Below are 17,714 nucleotides of genomic sequence, written 5' to 3' on the forward strand. Positions count from 1 at the left end.
TAGTACCATACCTAAGCTCCAGGGATGTGTCTATTTGAGAGAAAATACAGATTGAGGTGATGTTGGGACACAGCCATGATTAGGGCAGACCTGTAGAAATATGTCCAAGGTAGAAAAATGGTGTAACAGCACCTGGGCCTAGGAGATGCTTAATACATCTTAGGGGAGGAAGAGAAGCAGTCTCCTAATGTGCACTGTAGATCACCAAAAGAAGGACCCAGGACATGCTGCCAAACACAAATGACCACAGGACCCTTGATGGGCCAGGAAACTAACTGATAGGGCTCAACAGGATAAACTGAGAAATGGTGACTTAGAGCCAATTAACCCACAAACCCTATTTCCTAATATGCCAGGTGGTTTGTTTTACTACACAAACTCATTTCTAAAGTTTGCTTTCAATCCTGCCTGTACAAAATGCAAAAGAAATGATGGTCTCCATTTGAAATGTTAGCATTTAAGCAGAACTTCATCCCATGAACAATTGCTGAGTTACTTTCTATGGGGTATACGATATTATGATCTCATGTTGGGGACTTCTGGAAACATAAAGAAGCACTTTAAAGTGTATCAAGGAGCTATGGGGTAAGTAGACATTTCAGGATTAAAATTCTCTTGTTCTATAGAGATTATGTGACTTTGTATAGTCAACAATAACCTTTGTGTACTTCAGCATCCTTTTACTGTAAAAGGAGAGAATACCCACGTCCCAGGGGTATTTGTGAGGGAGAAATCAGGATGATCAATGTTCTCAAACGTCTTATGTTCAAACAAAACTCAAGATGTCCCCCAGAAACCAGGGTCTCATCTGCAAGCTCTGTGCTCAGGCTCACATCCTTGTAGCTAATTTTGACTCCTCTTTGACACCTGATATCCAGTCTGTCACAAATCCAGATGGCTCTTCATTCAAAATATCCCAAATCTGATCACTCCTCACCAACCCTAGCCCACCTTAGTCTTGGTTCTAGGTGTGCTCACCTCCCTCCTGGACTTTTGCGAATTTCCTCCCGTTTCCCCCTCCTGGCTGTGTCCCTAATCCATTTATTCTCATCATAGCAACCAGAAAAGTCTTGTTAAGATGAAAGAACTGGGATGCCTGGGTGGTTCAGTCAGTTAAGCATCCAACTCCTGATTTTGGCTCAGGTCATGATCTCACAGTTCGTGGGTTCGAGCCCCACATCAGGCTCTGTGCTATCAGCATGGACCCTGCTTGGGATGCCCTCTCTCTGTCCCTCCCCTGCTCCCTCTCTCCCAAAAATAAATAAGCTTTCAAAAATAAGTAAAACAAAAGAACTCTTCCAAATAACTAAGTTCCTTACTTTGGTCTAAAGCATTGGTTCTCAACTCAGGTGTGACTTTGCACCACAGAGGACATTTGACAACGTCTGGAGACCTTTTTAGTTATCACCCTTGGAGGGCGGGGGTACGCCACTAGAATCTAACAGGTCGAGTCCAGGGATGCTGTTGAACAGTCTGCAGTGCACAGGACAGCACCCACAATGAATTATCCAGCTCATAATGTCAGTAGTGAAGTGGACAAACAGGGCACTGAAGTGGTCTCAATTCCCTCCACCTGCACCAATACAGGTAGTCCCCTTCCCCCACACCCCCTACCACAGAGATGTATCCTTGCCATTCCTGCACTAGATGAGCCACTCCCACACACAGCCACTGTTCCCTCTGCCTAGAATGTTCTTCCTATAGATATCCTCAGGGCTCATTATTCTACTGCCTTCAGGCCTCCGCCAATCATCTTGTTTTAATTTGCAGCTCCCCTCACTCCCGCTCAGCACTGTCCTCCCCCTCTTCTCCACAGCACATACTATCCAGCACACTTGTCATTGTACTTCGGGGGTTTTTCTGCCACCTTCTACCTCCTGGAGTGCAAGCTTCTTGAAGGTGGGAACTTTTGACTGATTTATCCATATTAGGTACTTGGCACATAGTAGGCACTCAAATATTTGCTGAAATGAATAACTGGATGTATGGATATTACCCAGTAGAGGTACTGCATCTTGGCTGAGAGATAGCTTCTAGTCTGAGTGGGGAAAAGTATGTATTTAGATTTATTACCAAGGCTGTATTCATAACCCATTTTGTATGAAAACAGAGCTTTAATAATAATTCCCAAATGGACTCCCTAATGCTATCATGACAAAGGCACGGAAGGTGGGGCGCCTGGGTGGCTCAGTCGGGTTAAGCGGCCGACTTCGGCTCAGGTCATGATCTTGCGGTCCGTGAGTTCGAGCCCCGCGTCGGGCTCTGTGCTGACAGCTCAGAGCCTGGAGCCTGTTTCAGATTCTGTGTCTCCCTCTCTCTGACCCTCCCCTATTCATGCTCTGTCTCTCCCTGTCTCAAAAATAAATAAAACATTAAAAAAAATTTAAAAAAAAAAAGGCACGGAAGGTAATAAAGGGAGCCTAGCTCATCCACCTTGAAACTTCCTTCAGTCACAATAGACAGATATGAAGGATTAAATTGTTAGTTGGGGTCTATGGCAACTGTAGTTCTCCAAATTAAACATCAGTGCGTGTTGTTGGAAAAATACAATTACATTTATGGAAGATAAAGGGACCGAAAATTTATACATCAGGACAGTTCCAGAAATCCCAGCCTGAACAATGTTTTTATGTTCAGTATACTATCTCCAATCAGTAACATCCCAAGATTCCATGAAATACTTACCAAATACAGCAAGGCATTACACACGGGGCCAAACAGAATCGAGCACACACAGTCCTTGCCCTCAGAGGGTCTCCAGTCTGGAATGGAAGTTAAGACAGTTGTGTTGTTGGACTGAAGCACACCATGACCACAGTAGGCTGCTACTTTGGGCATTATTAGAGAAACACAAAACGTAATGGGGTCCTCCAGAGAGGGGGTGGGCAGGAAGCAAGGAACGTGTGGAGTGGAAGGTGGCCCTGATGTTTCCTGGAGGGTGAGCACACCCACACAGGCATGCCTGTGTCTTTGAAGCGGCAAGTTTCCCATTTGGTGGGAACACAGGCCACCTGTAAGGAAGTGGCAGGAAGTGAAGGGTCACTGAGGCCAGAGCACAGAAGGCTGAAGACCTGGGGGCAAGTGGCTCCCGTCCACTTTGAAAGGACCAGCAGATGGCTAGAACAGCAAGCTCAGAGGCAGCTGTGATGGCTTCATTTCCTGGGTTTCCCTGTACCTTCCCAGGAGGCAGCCTAGCTGGAGGGGAAGGAACTGACCTACATACGTGGGTTGGTAAAGGAAGCTGAAGATAACTAAATACTCCTAGCTGGACGTAGAAGGAACCTGGCAGAGAGAAAAGACGGCGGGTCTGTGCAAAGAGGGCCTGGACCATCCCACAGAAAGCGGGAGAGAAGCAGCTATTAAACCACCCAAGTCTTCCCACACCCAGGAGGCACAAATAGGAAGGGGAGAAAGTGAGTTCAAATGACACCATGACCTCGGGGACTATTCAAGCCATTTTATAAAATTACAATGTCCAACGTTTTTATTCGGTTTATCAGTTGGTTTCAGAGAAGTAGAATCAAAGGTGTGGGATTATTTTCCACAGATGTTAGAACAGTCCCTTCCCGAACAGAGCCTCACCCCAATCAAAACTTCTAAAAACCAAATGGAAGTTCCTAGATTGTGTTGGCAGAGGCTAAGCTCTCATTAACAGAGTAATCAAGAATGGGTTAGAACAAATACTATTTTTTTTAAACTTTCTTTTGACCCATCTCATTACTGGATATGTAAAATACGAAGTCTGAAGCCAAAACAATATGAAATGGCTTTAAGATCTGCTAAATCGGATTTTTAAAAAGAAGTTCTCATAGTGAAGGGATGAGAAGGGCCCATCCATCACCCTGTGCGAACATTCATTTATTTGACAGATATTTACTGAACCTCTGGTGGGGGTCAGGCTGAGCTATCAAGATCCTAAGGCCACTTCACTGAACAAAATCTGCCCCCAGGGTGGCACATACGTTCTAGAGAAGGGAGAGAAAGTAAACACTAAACCCAATAAATAAATTATGCAATCTGAAAAATGCAAAGCGCTATGGAAGAAAGAAAGGTAGAGAACAGGATGGAGGTTAATAAGAAGGTACATAGGGGTGCCTCGGTGGCTTAGTCGGTTAAGTCTCCGACTTTAGCTCAGGTCATGATCTCATGGACCTTCAGTTTGAGCCCCACTTCAGGCTCTGTGCTGACAGCTCGGAGCCTGGAGCCTGCTTCGGATTCTGTGTCTCCCTCTCTCTCTGCCCCTCCCCCGCTCATGCTCTCTTTCAAAAATAAACATTAAAAAATAACTTAAGAAAAAATAAGAAGGTACGTAGACTTGAAGGAGGTAAAGGAATTAGCGAAGGAGATGAGAGGGGAAGGAAGCCCATTAGTGACAGAGTAGCAGCCAACACAAAGACCCTCCAATGAGGGCATGCCTGTGTGTTCAGGGAACAGCCTGGAGGCCAGTGTGGCTGAGCTGAGGGTGCTAGGGATGAGGTAATGGTGATGACAAGAGGTCAGACCATGCAGGCCTAGGAGGCCATGGTCAAGATCCTGACTTGTACTAGGAATAAGAGGAAGACTCACTGGAGGATGCTAGGAAGAGGGGGACTGGGTCTGACATATACTTAACAGGTCACTCTGGCTAAGGTGAGAACAGATCAGCAGGAGTGGGGATGCAGGAAGTGAGCCTGGAAGAAGAGAGGCCAGTCATCCAGGTGAAGGAGAATAAGGCCCAGACCAGGGTGACAGCAATGGAAATGGTATTCAAAAAAAAAAAAAAAAAAAAAAAGGTACATTTGGAAGGTAAAGCAGACAGCATTCAACAACATACAATGTACTACATGTGGATTAGAGAAAGGAAGGAGTGAAGGATGATTCTAGGAGCAAGACTGAGTAACACGCCCTTGTTAAATTTCAGTATAAATACCCCCAAAATCTCTTGACAAGGTTGCCATTCAAACTCTAGGTTTCCATTTAGCACCTGCTATTTATTTAATAAGGGATTCCAGTCCAGGAAGTGTGTAGTCACAGAAGCAAAGTATTTATGGTCAGCAAGTTTCACCTACATATGGCTCTGTTCCAAAAGAAAAACGAGAGTGGTCTGTACTAGAGTAAGCATTACATAAAATAACACATGTGACCACCAAGGTACTGTTTCTGCTAATAAAGGCAAGCACATACAAGCATGTGTCATGTGTATGCAATAATTCAGAAAAGTGCCTTACAGCCCATAAAGCAGTCCATGATGGCAATGTTTTTTTTGAAACAGGATAACCCTCAAATGCTTTCTTTTGATACTAAATTTCAAAACAACATAAAACCCACAATCCTAGTAAGGTCACCAGTCTGAATTATTTTTAGAATTAAAACTACGGATGGCTTCCCAAACACAGCACATTCATCAAGGACATCACGACATGGTATCCACCACACCGGGAGTGTTTCACCTAGAACTTCAAAGGAAGTGCTTTCTAAGGTGAAGAAAGCATCTCTCTCTTCTCTCTCTCTCTCTCTCTGTCTCTCTCTCTCTCTCTCTCTCTCTCTCACACACACACACACACACACACACACACACACACACACACACACCTTGAGGCTCATTCTGAGCCAAATAAGGCAATATACCCAAACAGGAAAGACTGAACTGAAATAAAGAAGTCTGATCCCTTTTCCATTTTTTGCCCATTGCTACCGTATCAATGTGAACATCCATGACCAAAGATTGCCCTCAAAATCCTCACAGTAGGTGTTGGGAGTTTGAGTCATGGTGTGGAAAAGGATGCCTTCTACCATCAATGTCATCCCTTCATTGAAAGTTCCCATCTTCTAGTACATTCCAGCTGCATCAGAGGTTTGAAATTAACTTTGTCCCTTTTAAAACCCAGGAAAAGAAAAATCTGAATGGGCAAAAATTACAGAGCAGGGAGGGGTCGAAGCAGACTGTTTGGTTTATTAATACATTCGCTACAGAGTAATAGCTTCATAGATTAATCTACACGTATCTAGAAAGACCAAGGGCATAAATATATTAGGATGAGTCATATGAAATTATTACTCATTTTGATCAACAAAAATATCAATTTCATGTGGCTCAGCCTAAGACTCACCAGTGATAGATCAAGATGTCCAATTCAAAATTAAGATGTTTCTCAAAAGTGCACATGAACAAGAAAGTGAGATTACATTTTCCCTAATTTGCATACAACTTTAAACATTTACATATAGTATTTCCAAAAACCATAGAAAACATTTCAAACATTATTCATCACTCTCCAATTGCAATTACAAACAAGAAAGCTTAAAAATAATCATTTAGACTAGACCAGCATTCTTATCAAAATAAATATCTCCAGTTTGATGGTCCCTTTTGCTACTGCTCCAAAACTTAACCTTAAAAATCTGGCAGAAGGGGACCTGGGTGGCTCAGTTGGTTAAGCATCTGACTTCAGCTCAGGTCATGATCTCACAGTTCATGAGTTTGAGCCCCGTGTCAGGCTCTGTGCTGACAGCTCAAAGGCTGGAGCCTGTTTCAGATTCTGTGTCTCCCTTTCTCTCTCTCTCTGCCCCTCCCGAGCTTGCACTCGCTCTCTCAAAAAAAAAAAAAAAAATACACACACACACACACACACACACACACACACACTAGAAAAAAATCTGGAAGAGCTTTCTCTTACCTTACCTGTGGTCATGGGAAAGAATTTCTACCTCCTCTGGGATATCACAGCCCATGCTACCTGCTCTACCTTAGAGTTGCCTCCCTGATCTTATTCTGGAGGGGCCCCACCAGTCCCTTCATTATTCTATCCCTCACAGCACTAACTGAAGGAAAGAAATGTGGCCAAGAAAACTTCCTGCCACTGCATCGTCAGAGATGGGCTCCATGAGCCAATCTGGAGTCACCCCATCAAACTCAGGGGCATCCTGGTCAAGGCACAAATAACATAGCATATTTTCATGGAATGGGCGAGTCCCCAGCCTCATTGCGCTGTAAGAGGTACTTAGACTGGCAAGTAGAAGCCACCTGTGTTTGAACAACAACCTCCAGGGGCAGGAGGGGTTCTGAACCCTATTCTCACTGCAGTTTAATAGACACACAGATTCATCTTGGTTTTGCTGTGAGGCAGAGAAGCAGTTTGACTCCCTGGCCCCTGAGGAATGAGGTGATGGGTTCTGATGTCCCCACGGAGTGAAAGCTTCAAGTCTCAGTAAACATACTCTTCCTTATTAATACAATTTGAAATGAGCAATTACATGTGACTCAAACTGAGTCCCATTTTTCTTTCCCTTCACATGTACCCTCAAACTGTTCCCCCCAACCATGCCTCAGAGCAGAGACAGGACTCAGGGGAGATGGCAGGGTGGGAAGAAGTACACAGGTCAGCCCCTTATGGCCTGCCAGCAAAGGGCAGCGATTTCAGTCCCAGGTGACCAACTGGTCCTGCTTTGAAAACTGAAAACCCCAGTCCCAGTCCCCGAAAACCTCATTTCATGGGGTATGACAGGCCAACTCCATTGTCTGTTCATCTCAACCTCAGCCACAAGCTTCCTGTCACTGGTTATTAGAGTCAAGTCGGTAAACTGCCCAAGTATGTACTCAATAAATACCACAAACACATCTTCTGTAATAACTCACAGGGTGCAGAGGTACAATCTGAGGGTAGACTCACGGATGACTGAGTAAGTTCCCACCAGCCTTCACTTTTAGACAAAAAAGGAAAAACAAGCCTCCCTTAAGTACTTCTGCACGACCTAATGTTGTTTCCAGACCAGCCAGCTTTAAAGAGTTTCTTAACTGTTAGAGTCCCAAGTGACTGATATCAGAAGGATGAGAAAGAACCTTTAACCCATTACTTTCATGCAGTGAGCTCCAAGCATGGCGCCCAAAGCTGAATGGCACTTAAAGAAATAGCTCTTCGACCAGTTATTGCTGTAAACCATTCCCACTTATGATCGATTCATTCAAACAAAATGTGTTTGTTGAACATTTACCCTGGGCCAGGCTAGAAGGGAGATGCTATGAAAAAAGAACAAAACAAAGGCACCCCACACATGCCCCTCACCATTTTCAGGACTGTTCTTAAAAAAAAAAAAAAAGGGGGGGGGCACCTGGGTGGCTCAGTCGGTTGAGCCTCCGACTTCAGCTCAGGTCATGATCTCACGCCCTGTGAGTTCGAGCCCCGTGTCGGGCTCTGTGCTGACAGCTCAGAGCCTGGAGCCTGTTTCAGATTCTGTGTCTCCTTCTCTCTCTGACCCTCCCCCATTCATCCTCTGTCTCTATCTCAAAAATAAATAAACATTAAAAAAATTTTTTTAATAAAAAAAAAAATCAGTGACTTATTCTGCTTTTCTTTTCTTCAAAATCACTTCAGGATATGGGCTCAAGATCTGAAAGTAATTCCCAAGTCCCACTACTATTAATATTAACCTCCTTCTTATAGCAACAAAAACCCCCAAAAATGGCTATCCTTTTCGGATAGTGTATTAGCGTTATGCTTAAAAAAAAATTACAGAACAATCTGTCTCATTTTCTTGTTCTACTGAGATGGTTATAGACTGAATGTTTGTGTTCCCTACAATTCATATGCTGAAGTCCTAGTCCCCAAGGTGATGGTATTTCGAAGTGGGACTTTTGGGAGAGAGTCAGGGTTAGATTAGGTCATGAGGCTAGGGCCTCCTAATGGGATTAGTGACCTTATAAAGAAGAAACACAAGATCTGTTCCTCCCCACATGATATGGGAGGCCATATGAAGACACAGAGAGAAGATGGCTATCTACAAACCAGGAAGAGGAACATTATCAGACATTGAACCTGCCAGCACCTTGGTCTTAGACTTCCCAAACTCCAGAAGGATATGAAATGTTTGTTGTTTAAGCCACCCCATCTATCTTTTTAAAACAGCCAGAAATGACTAAAACAGAGACCCAGAAAGTGTAGGGGAAAACATATTACTAAACAGTCTTCAAGGAAATATTTTTGATGGTGGTACACCTTGAATAGTGATTGGCAGAGCAAGAGAAGACAAGGCTTACCACGGAGTCCCCTATGACCAATGCCCTATGACACTAGAAGTCTGTTTAGAGACATTAAGTGGATCTTTCTCCTGCAGCCACATCTTTTGAGAGAGCATGCAAACACATGCACGTGTGCACACACACAGGGGAGGGGCAGAGAGAGGAGGAGAGAGAGAATCTCAGGCAGGCTCCACACTGTCAGCACAGAGCCCAATTCGGGGCTCGATCTCACAAATGAAGAGATCATGACTGGAGCCAAAACCAAGAATCAGACAATTAACCTACTAAGCTACCCAAGTGCCCCTCTCATGGCCTCATGTTGATCAGCTATTCAAAGTCTGGTCAAGGTCATAATTTCCAAAGAACTTTTCCCAGCAACACAATCAGGCACAAACATACAGGCCTTGCAGCTTAAGGGGTTCATTCATGGTGGACTTAACCACTTCAAGTCTCACCACAGCATTTGGCAAGCCCAGGTCTGGACAACAAGTTCAAAGACATTTGTTCAATTATTGCTCAAGTGCTTAGATAACTATTAAACAAAGTTTTCCAGGGTACAAGAGCAAAAGCTAATCCAGATGGAATCACATTACAGACTCCCTGTCAATGAGATAATTGTTAGGAAATCTATGGTCCTTTTTCCCCCTGCAGAATCTGCATCTGGGAGTCCTCGAATGGGTGAGGATGGGTATGAATGGGATCTTCAGCCAGGGGAGTTGACAACAATGAAGTAGGACCCTCATGTCCCTAGTGACTGCAGTCCACCCCTCAGACTGGCAAGAGTGTCCATCTCTGTGTTCAAGACAGAAGTTGTATTAGACATTCTACCTTTTCAAAACCTTGTGCAGAATGGGCTTTTCGGTCAGAGCAGTACTCATGCTAAACAGGGATAAGGCAAGGAGTGACCCTAAAGGACGGACTTTGGTGTGCATTCTTCCCCACTGCTATCCTCTACAATCTGATCCTATCCTATACCTAACAAATTGCCCCACTTGGGGAATTCAGACCATAGCATCAGCTTTATAAGGCAACAGTTCTCTGTCAAGTGGTAGATTCTCCTTATGATATTGAAAATCTCTGAACAAGGAATAACAGTGCTCGTGAAGGGAAACACTTTCGACACCTCCCCCGGATCATGTGATGGAATAATCCACAATGATGCCAACACACAGATTTTCATGATGGTGGGTATGTGGCCCCTTAGCTAGTTAGGACAACACAGGTTTCTGTTCAGAACCTTATGTTTCACTTACCTTGATGTAAAAGGAGTGATTTCAACACAAAAATTCCAGGGCCCATGTTGATTAATGTCTAACATTTAGGAATACTACATTTCTAAACAAGGCACTGGAGGCCCGCACTCAGATTTTATAATGAATGTTATGTTCCTATGTTCCCCAATAATTCTTGTATGTACTTCTCCCTCTTTTCCTCATGTTCAACAGAGAGTAGACTATACTGGGTAGGGAAGTGTTCTGTTTTATCTAAGGCAAAGATCTTCAAAATTTTCAAGGTGAAGGGAACCTGAGGTTATCCATGCCAAATCCTAATTTCGAGGAAGATGACAAAGTATAGAACACTGAAAACAAGAAAGCTTCAAATAAAGTGCTCCTTCATAACTCTGTTTTCTCTTTTGCTAAAGCAAGCATGTACATCAAGAGACTAGATGCCCACAGCCCTAGACTGCTAACCTTTGGCACATCTAATTCAGGATCTACTGAAGAAATATGCATTCCTCAGTGGAAAACCTGGGCAAACCAGCTGCATTTGTTTTCTATTACTCCCATAATGAAAAGCACAAACCTAGTGGCTTAAAACACAAATCTGTTATCTTAAAGCCAGAAGTGTCACAGAGGTCTCACTGAGCTAAAATCAAGGTGCCCACAGGGCTGTGTTCCTTTCTGGAGGGCCTAGGGGAAAAATCTGTTTCCTTACTATTCCCAGCAACTAGAGGCCATGCACATTTCTTGGTTCCTGGCTCCCTTCCTCCATCTTCAAAGCCAGCAATCCTAAATCAAGTCCAAGTTCCTTTCATACTTTGGATTTCTCCTGTCATGTCTTCTAACATTCCAGTTCAATCTCTTGCTCTCATTCATGTTCTTATTCTGACAACAATCAGTTAAGGTTCTCTGCTTTCAAGGACTAATGATGAGATTGTGACCACCTGTATTATCCAGGCTAATCCAGCCATCAAGGTGGTCCTTAACATTGATCACATCTGCAACACCCTTTTTGCTAAGTAAGGTAAAATTTACAAATTCTAGAAATTAAGACTCAGACATCTTGGTGGGGGGCACTACTCTGCCTACCATATCTGCCCACCCTTCTGACTCTCATCATTAAATGGACCCATAATCTATCTGATGACCAGGTCAGAAACCTAAAGGGCATGCCTAACTTAATCCCAACAATTTATATTCCACATGCAGTTAGTAGCTAAATCCTATGGACTCCGAATCCTGGGTCATGTACTGTGCCCACTCTCTATACTCTCTGCTGTGCCCAAGAATGGGATTTCCCCGGGGGCGCCTGGGTGGCTCAGTTGGTTAAGCATCTGACTTCAGCTCAGGTCATGATCTCACAGTTTGTGAGTTCGAGCCCCACATCAGGCTCTGTGCTGACAGCTCAGAGCCCAGAGCCTGCTTTGGATTCTGTCTCTCCCTCCCTCTCTGCCCCTCCCTTGCTCATGCTCTGTCTCTGTCTCAAAAATAAAAAATAAAAAATAAATTTAAAAGGTTGGGATTTCCCCTGAATTCTTTACCTCTTTTTCTTCTGCCACAAACCTCAATTTGGTTTTCACTTAATTACACTGTCCTTCTAAGGCCATGTGCTTCAGGGCAAGGTGTGCTCCAGCCCCAGGTCCAGGATATAAGTCTTGATTGGTCTAAGCGATTCATGGTGGCCCCTAAGACCTTTGCCATTTTTTGACACAAGCATAACATATAAACTGTAATTCATGGAGTTAACCAACACAGATGTCACTCTACCTTGAGATTTCTTGTTAGGGAACATAATTATTTTGTTATTTGAGCCAAACTGAAGTTCTTTGCTGTGAGAAACATTCTAAATGGTACATCACTCATTGAAATTCTGTTAAATCCTACTCATTATTTTATTGCTCCTAGTCTCTCATCACCTCCAACCTTTGAGATGCACCCTCCCCATTGTCTACTTAGAAGAATACCTCTTCATAGCCATCAATCTTGTCAGGTGTTCCCCAATTCAAAATGTTTCAGTGATGTCCCATTACCCATAACATCGGTTCTCAAAAATCTGTACTCCTATCCCTCTAGAACAGCCTAGAAATAACTATGCAACTAAAAGTCAATTTTAAGTTAATACCTTAATTTTTTTCATCGTATAATCAAGAGTTAACAATGCAATTACAACAATAGATGTTGTAAGTGTCAACTTTTAAGTAAAATAGCTATTATATCACTCAAAGCCATAAGAATCTAAATCCTATAGTGAATTGGTACTTATTAAAAGGTTATTTAAAAATAATTTAAAAATAAGTTCTTTAACATTCACGTTTTATCATTTCCTTTTCACATTTCCATTCTACTTCTGCAAGTTTTATCCTAATGAATTGATCTTTATTCCAAGTATTTTATTGACTGAACTATTTATTATACATCCCTACACCCACCAAAAATAGGTCTATCATTTAGAATTTTAAGTTTTGGGTTAATTTGAATTTAGCCCCTACGAATGAAGTAATTTCTTTGGAGTTATACAGTTACCAGTAAACAGCTGAAAAAAATCACATAAATATTACAACATTTTGGTCAATAATTATTAAAGAGTAAAACTGGACTTGAAATGTACCTCTTGACATGATACATAGAGCTTTAAAAAATTAACTCACACATTCATGGGCAAATATTCCCTAATGCTAAGATAACAAAGGTATAGCATCAATTTTATTCTAATTTTTATTTCTATACACAAATGCTGATAAATCCTTTTAGCCTAAATAAGCAGAGGAGTGTAGAAGAGTAGCTGCAGCCACAGCACTGAAATCTCTAAACTCCTTTGGAGCTTCAAGCCAAAGACTGTGGTCCATCATCAAATTCGTTTGTCTAAGTTTTCATTTATTAATTTTGAGAGAAAGTGTGTGAGAGGGAGGGACAGACAGAGAGAGAGAAAGAGAGAGAATCCCAAGAAGGTTATGCTCTATAAGGTCAGAGCCCGATGCGGGGCTTGATCTCACAAACCCATGAGACTATGACCTGAGCTAAAACCAAGAGTCAGATGTTCAACCAACTGAGCCACTCAGGTGCCCTAAAGTTTATTTTTAATTACCCATCAACTGATGAATAGGTCTTGAATTCTGCATAAGCAAAGCACCCTCAGGGTTAGCACTTGGGATGTTTCACATTAGAGGACTACATACCATATTAAAATTCAAAGAAGACAAGAGGAATGCCTTCCTTCAGTAAAAAGGGAGAAAAGAAAGCAAATGCATTCTAAGGAAGATCAACTTTAGCAAAGAGCACATATGAAGTTAAAAACCTCGACAGCTATTCCCTTAAGAGTCTCTGAGCCCTTGCATGTATCCCAACAGAATATATTTATGCCCAAAGGTATACCTAAAGTCTTTTGGAAAATGGCAGACCAGTGGGGAAAAAAGTCAAAGTGTCCCTGTATGGAAAACACAGATTTGATGTAGGCTCAAGTCCCATCGCCCACCTCAATCTCTCTACACCCGTTTGAGAAATTGCATTACGTATGCTGGGTCTAAGTTTGCTTTTGAGAGGAACATGTGTCACAAAGACTTCCTTCCTTTACTACACTTTGACCTCTAGCCTGCTATTTTAGACCCAAGAGATGAGTCACTGAAATTTATACCGGCACCTTGCCCCTGTCTCAGGCCGTTTCCAGGGACTCTGCTCACTGTGTGACATAAATTAACAGCAGCAGCTTAACTAGCCATCATACCTTTAGGACGCAATCCTGTGTAATCTGACCACCCCACCATTATTTTTTATTCCCACCCTCTAGGAACAGTATTCAACAATACCAGCATTTCACACATACAGATGAAATTCATTTTACTACTCTAGTCTTCTGTTCCACTGCTAACTGCTCTTCCTGAAGCTTTCCTCAATTTTCTCCTCTCCACCTCAGCTACAGAATGAGTCACCATCTTCCCTTTTAGCATGCTGCTTTTACTTCTGTTGGATATTCTGCACATTCTTCTCAGTGTCATGACGACATGTGTGTAAATCTAGTCTCCCTGTCTCCACGGCGGCTGCATCCATTCATTCCATCCTCATTTGACCCCTGGGTCCTGAACATGCCTCCTTGAGAATTTTTTCCGTGCTGCCAGTCTATTCCTCCTGTTCCCTGCAGGATCATTCTTCCTCAGTTTCCTTCATCTGCACCCCATTGCCCACTGTGTATCTACTAGGTTCTTGCACCTTGCATCATGCAGTACTGGAGGCTTCAGCTATACCCAACTAAACGAATACCACACTCATAGAACATTTACCTTTTCCCAAGTCGGAGGGGAAAAAAATAACAATTTTCTTGTGTTAGGGTTGCTATTCTTTTGCTGAAGTTTGCCACTTGGCTGTTAGTAATAGCCAGCAAATGATAAAAATACATATTAAGGGAAAGACACAGAAATCACTTACACGTAGTGTAACAGTTTGTGTATATGCTCATGGGTTAGAATTTTATGTTCTATAGAAAGATCTTATATTTACTAGCAAAATTGGTGTTCTTCATACAATAAAACCGATCCATATTTTTCTGCACATTTATGCACACAGGCAGTTATACACACATGTGTAATAGGAATATATACACATTAGATATCAACACGGAATTTCTATCTGTCTGATATCACAGCACGTCAAAGCAGCTCAGTGGAAACTCTGAGGCATTGCTGGTGGGCATGTAAAATAGTTCAACCCTTTGGGAAGCCAGTTTCTTATGCAGCTGAACATGCACAGGGCCTAGTCATTCCATCCTTTCATTTGTAAGAAATCCTAGAAAAAGCATAAAGACGACCAAAGCAAAAAAGACTAAAAATCAAAAAAGACTAGTGGTTGCCTGAAATCAAGTGGCTGGGAGGGATGGGTTCCAAAAGGGCTTGAACCAGTTTTCTGTATGACTGTGGTCATGGTTACACTGGTACACACATTTGTCAAGACTCCTTGAAATGCAAAATGGACACTAATAACGGATGCATGCTATTGCATGTGAATTATAGTTCAATATAATTAAGTGTCCCCATGGACTTTTCACCACATTTGGAGATAAGCCTATGGATGACCTGATTTGCCATAAACACATGCTTATGTGGTAGATATAAATTTTACTTTGAAGGACTTTGCAGAAGCAGCAAGGGGAGAGAGAGTTTCTCTTTCCATATGCAATAACATGGTGATTCATTTTAAAGATTTCAAGGAGTTGAAACATTAACACTTATGATAACTGTCACATTTTTAAAGATGGGAAGTAGGGCTATCAGAGATAGGAACAAATCAGGGGGTTCCAGGAATGAGAGTTGTGTTTACTTTGATACCCCCCAAGCTTTACGCCCTGTAGGTAGGTGCTCCAAGTAAGAACTATTTCTTCCTGATGCCAACCCACAGATTACTAATTCCAAGACAAAATAAAGGGACTTTGGATGGTGTACTGAAATTGTAAATATTCTCAGTAAACATAGTTTATAGGAAGCAACATCCCTGGACACTGGGACTAGTAAACACATAAAATGATCTAGAAAGAGATCAAAAAGAGTTCATCCTCTCCCCCACCCCCCACCCACTAGGGTGACCAAACAATATAGTTAAGGGCTCTTCAACTTGACTGTATATCAGAATCTCTTGGAGACCTTGTTAGAACAAAGACTTCTGAACCCCACCCCAAGAGCTTCTGATCCAGTAGGTCTGGAGTAGAGCCTGATAATTTGCATTTCTGGCAAGTTCCCAGGTGATTCTAATGCCGCTGGCCTGAGAACCACACTTGAAAACCACTGCTAAATGTTCTAGTCTTTTGGACCAGTGAAAATTCTGGAACAGCCTTACCCATGAATAAAGCAAAAAGGGGTCTAATTTATTTCACTAGCTGTGCTATCAGCACCAACAACAAGAAAGGTCAAAAAGGAAAACATTCACAATTCTTGGAAAAGATGGACAAATTGTTCCTGCTTCAGATACCTTTGTATATGAATGGGTTTTTCCTCAATTCTTAAGTTACTAAGCAGCTTATTTCTGACATTAATTTTGCCACTCTCTTATCAGCAAAAGCGGATATTATACTATGTTCTGCTGATAAATGGCAGTGTTGCAAGTTCAAAATGTACATCACTTTCTATTGTCAGATGAAAAAGACAAAGATACAAGAATTGTGAGGGAGGGACCAGAGGGTGACAAGAAGAAACTACATGAAAAGGTGGGGGGGGGGGGGGGAACCACAAATCACAACAGAACGAGAAATTCCCCAAGGGAAAAAGACTAGAGTTTGAGAGATTAATAGTCAACGGACCAGGGAGGGGAGAAACAGCTTAATGAGTGTGAAGTTTGTTCTACAGATGAAAAGAAAACCACAATGTGAAAAGCACTTGAAATACACTCGAAATAAAAACAGAAGAAAAGTCAAGTGAAGAGAGAAAGAAGAGCTATTTTTAATTTTTTTTATTTTTTTTTATTTATTTTTTTTAATTTTTATTTTTGGGACAGAGAGAGACAGAGCATGAACGGGGGAGGGGCAGAGAGAGAGGGAGACACAGAATCGGAAACAGGCTCCAGGCTCCGAGCCATCAGCCCAGAGCCTGACGCAGGGCTCGAACTCACGAACCGCGAGATCGTGACCTGGCTGAAGTCGGACGCTTAACCGACTGCGCCACCCAGGCGCCCCAAGAAGAGCTATTTTTAAAAATTATTCAACATTTATAAGATATACCAATATCAGGGAAAATATTTCCATCTTATTTGTTGGATAAAAATCGAATTCCAGGTTAACAGAAATCAATTGCAGTTATCCAACACTTTAGAGGTGACAGCCTGAAGGGTGACAGCTGTGTCACTGGGAGGAAGGGGTAGACTTAGGATATGGTAGGCAGAATGATGGCTCTGTGAAGAAGCCCACATCCTAATTCTTGGAACCTATGAATATGTTACTTACATGGCAACAAGGACCTCAAAAACATGATTAAGTTAAGGGTCTTGAGGTGAGTGGGCCCAATGTCATCACAAGGGCTCTTACAAATGGTAGAGGGAACCAGGAGAATCAAAGGAGATAGGACAATGGAAGCAGAGGCCAAAGTGACATGGTCTTGAGCTACTGTGGAATGTGAGTAGCTTCCAGAAACTGGAGACGGTAATGAATTCTCCCCTAGAGTCTCCATAAACAACACAGCCCTGCAGACCGGTTTTAGACTTCTGGTCTCTAGAACTCTAAGATGATATATCGGTGTTGTTTTAAGCCACTAATTCATGGCGATTTGTTACAGCAGCAACAAGAAACTAATACAAAAATCTTGAGTTCAACCCAGCCTCCCCAAGAGTACATGCCTCCTCTAATGGAGGGAACACAAGTCCCAGTTTTTCCAGGTTCCCTAATTTGTTAGGACATGCGGAAAATTTGTTGGCATAAAGTTACAACTAGTAACACCGTGTAGGACAAAGTGTGACCTTAACATTGATTGTCATTGGTTTTTGAGGCAGGGAGATACATCCAAGCATGTGACACAACTAGACAAAAG

General features: G+C 42.4%; 1 protein-coding gene across 13 annotated transcripts in view; it reads right to left on the reverse strand.

Moving 5' to 3' along the window:
• Positions 1-17,714, reverse strand: part of PLCB4 (phospholipase C beta 4) — a 426,442-nt gene that overhangs the window by 291,168 nt on the left and 117,560 nt on the right. For 8 of the 13 annotated variants that reach the window (XM_058684912.1, XM_058684901.1, XM_058684899.1 and 5 more), the window contains one exon: positions 2,686-2,762. The exons of the other annotated variants lie outside the window; for them this stretch is intronic. The gene's annotated coding sequence lies outside the window, so the exon portion shown is untranslated. The remainder of the gene's footprint in view (positions 1-2,685; positions 2,763-17,714) is intronic. 13 annotated transcript variants of the gene reach the window in all.

This window comes from Neofelis nebulosa, chromosome 9 (assembly GCF_028018385.1).
Source record: "Neofelis nebulosa isolate mNeoNeb1 chromosome 9, mNeoNeb1.pri, whole genome shotgun sequence".
In the NCBI taxonomy this organism is placed as follows: Eukaryota; Metazoa; Chordata; class Mammalia; order Carnivora; family Felidae; genus Neofelis; species Neofelis nebulosa.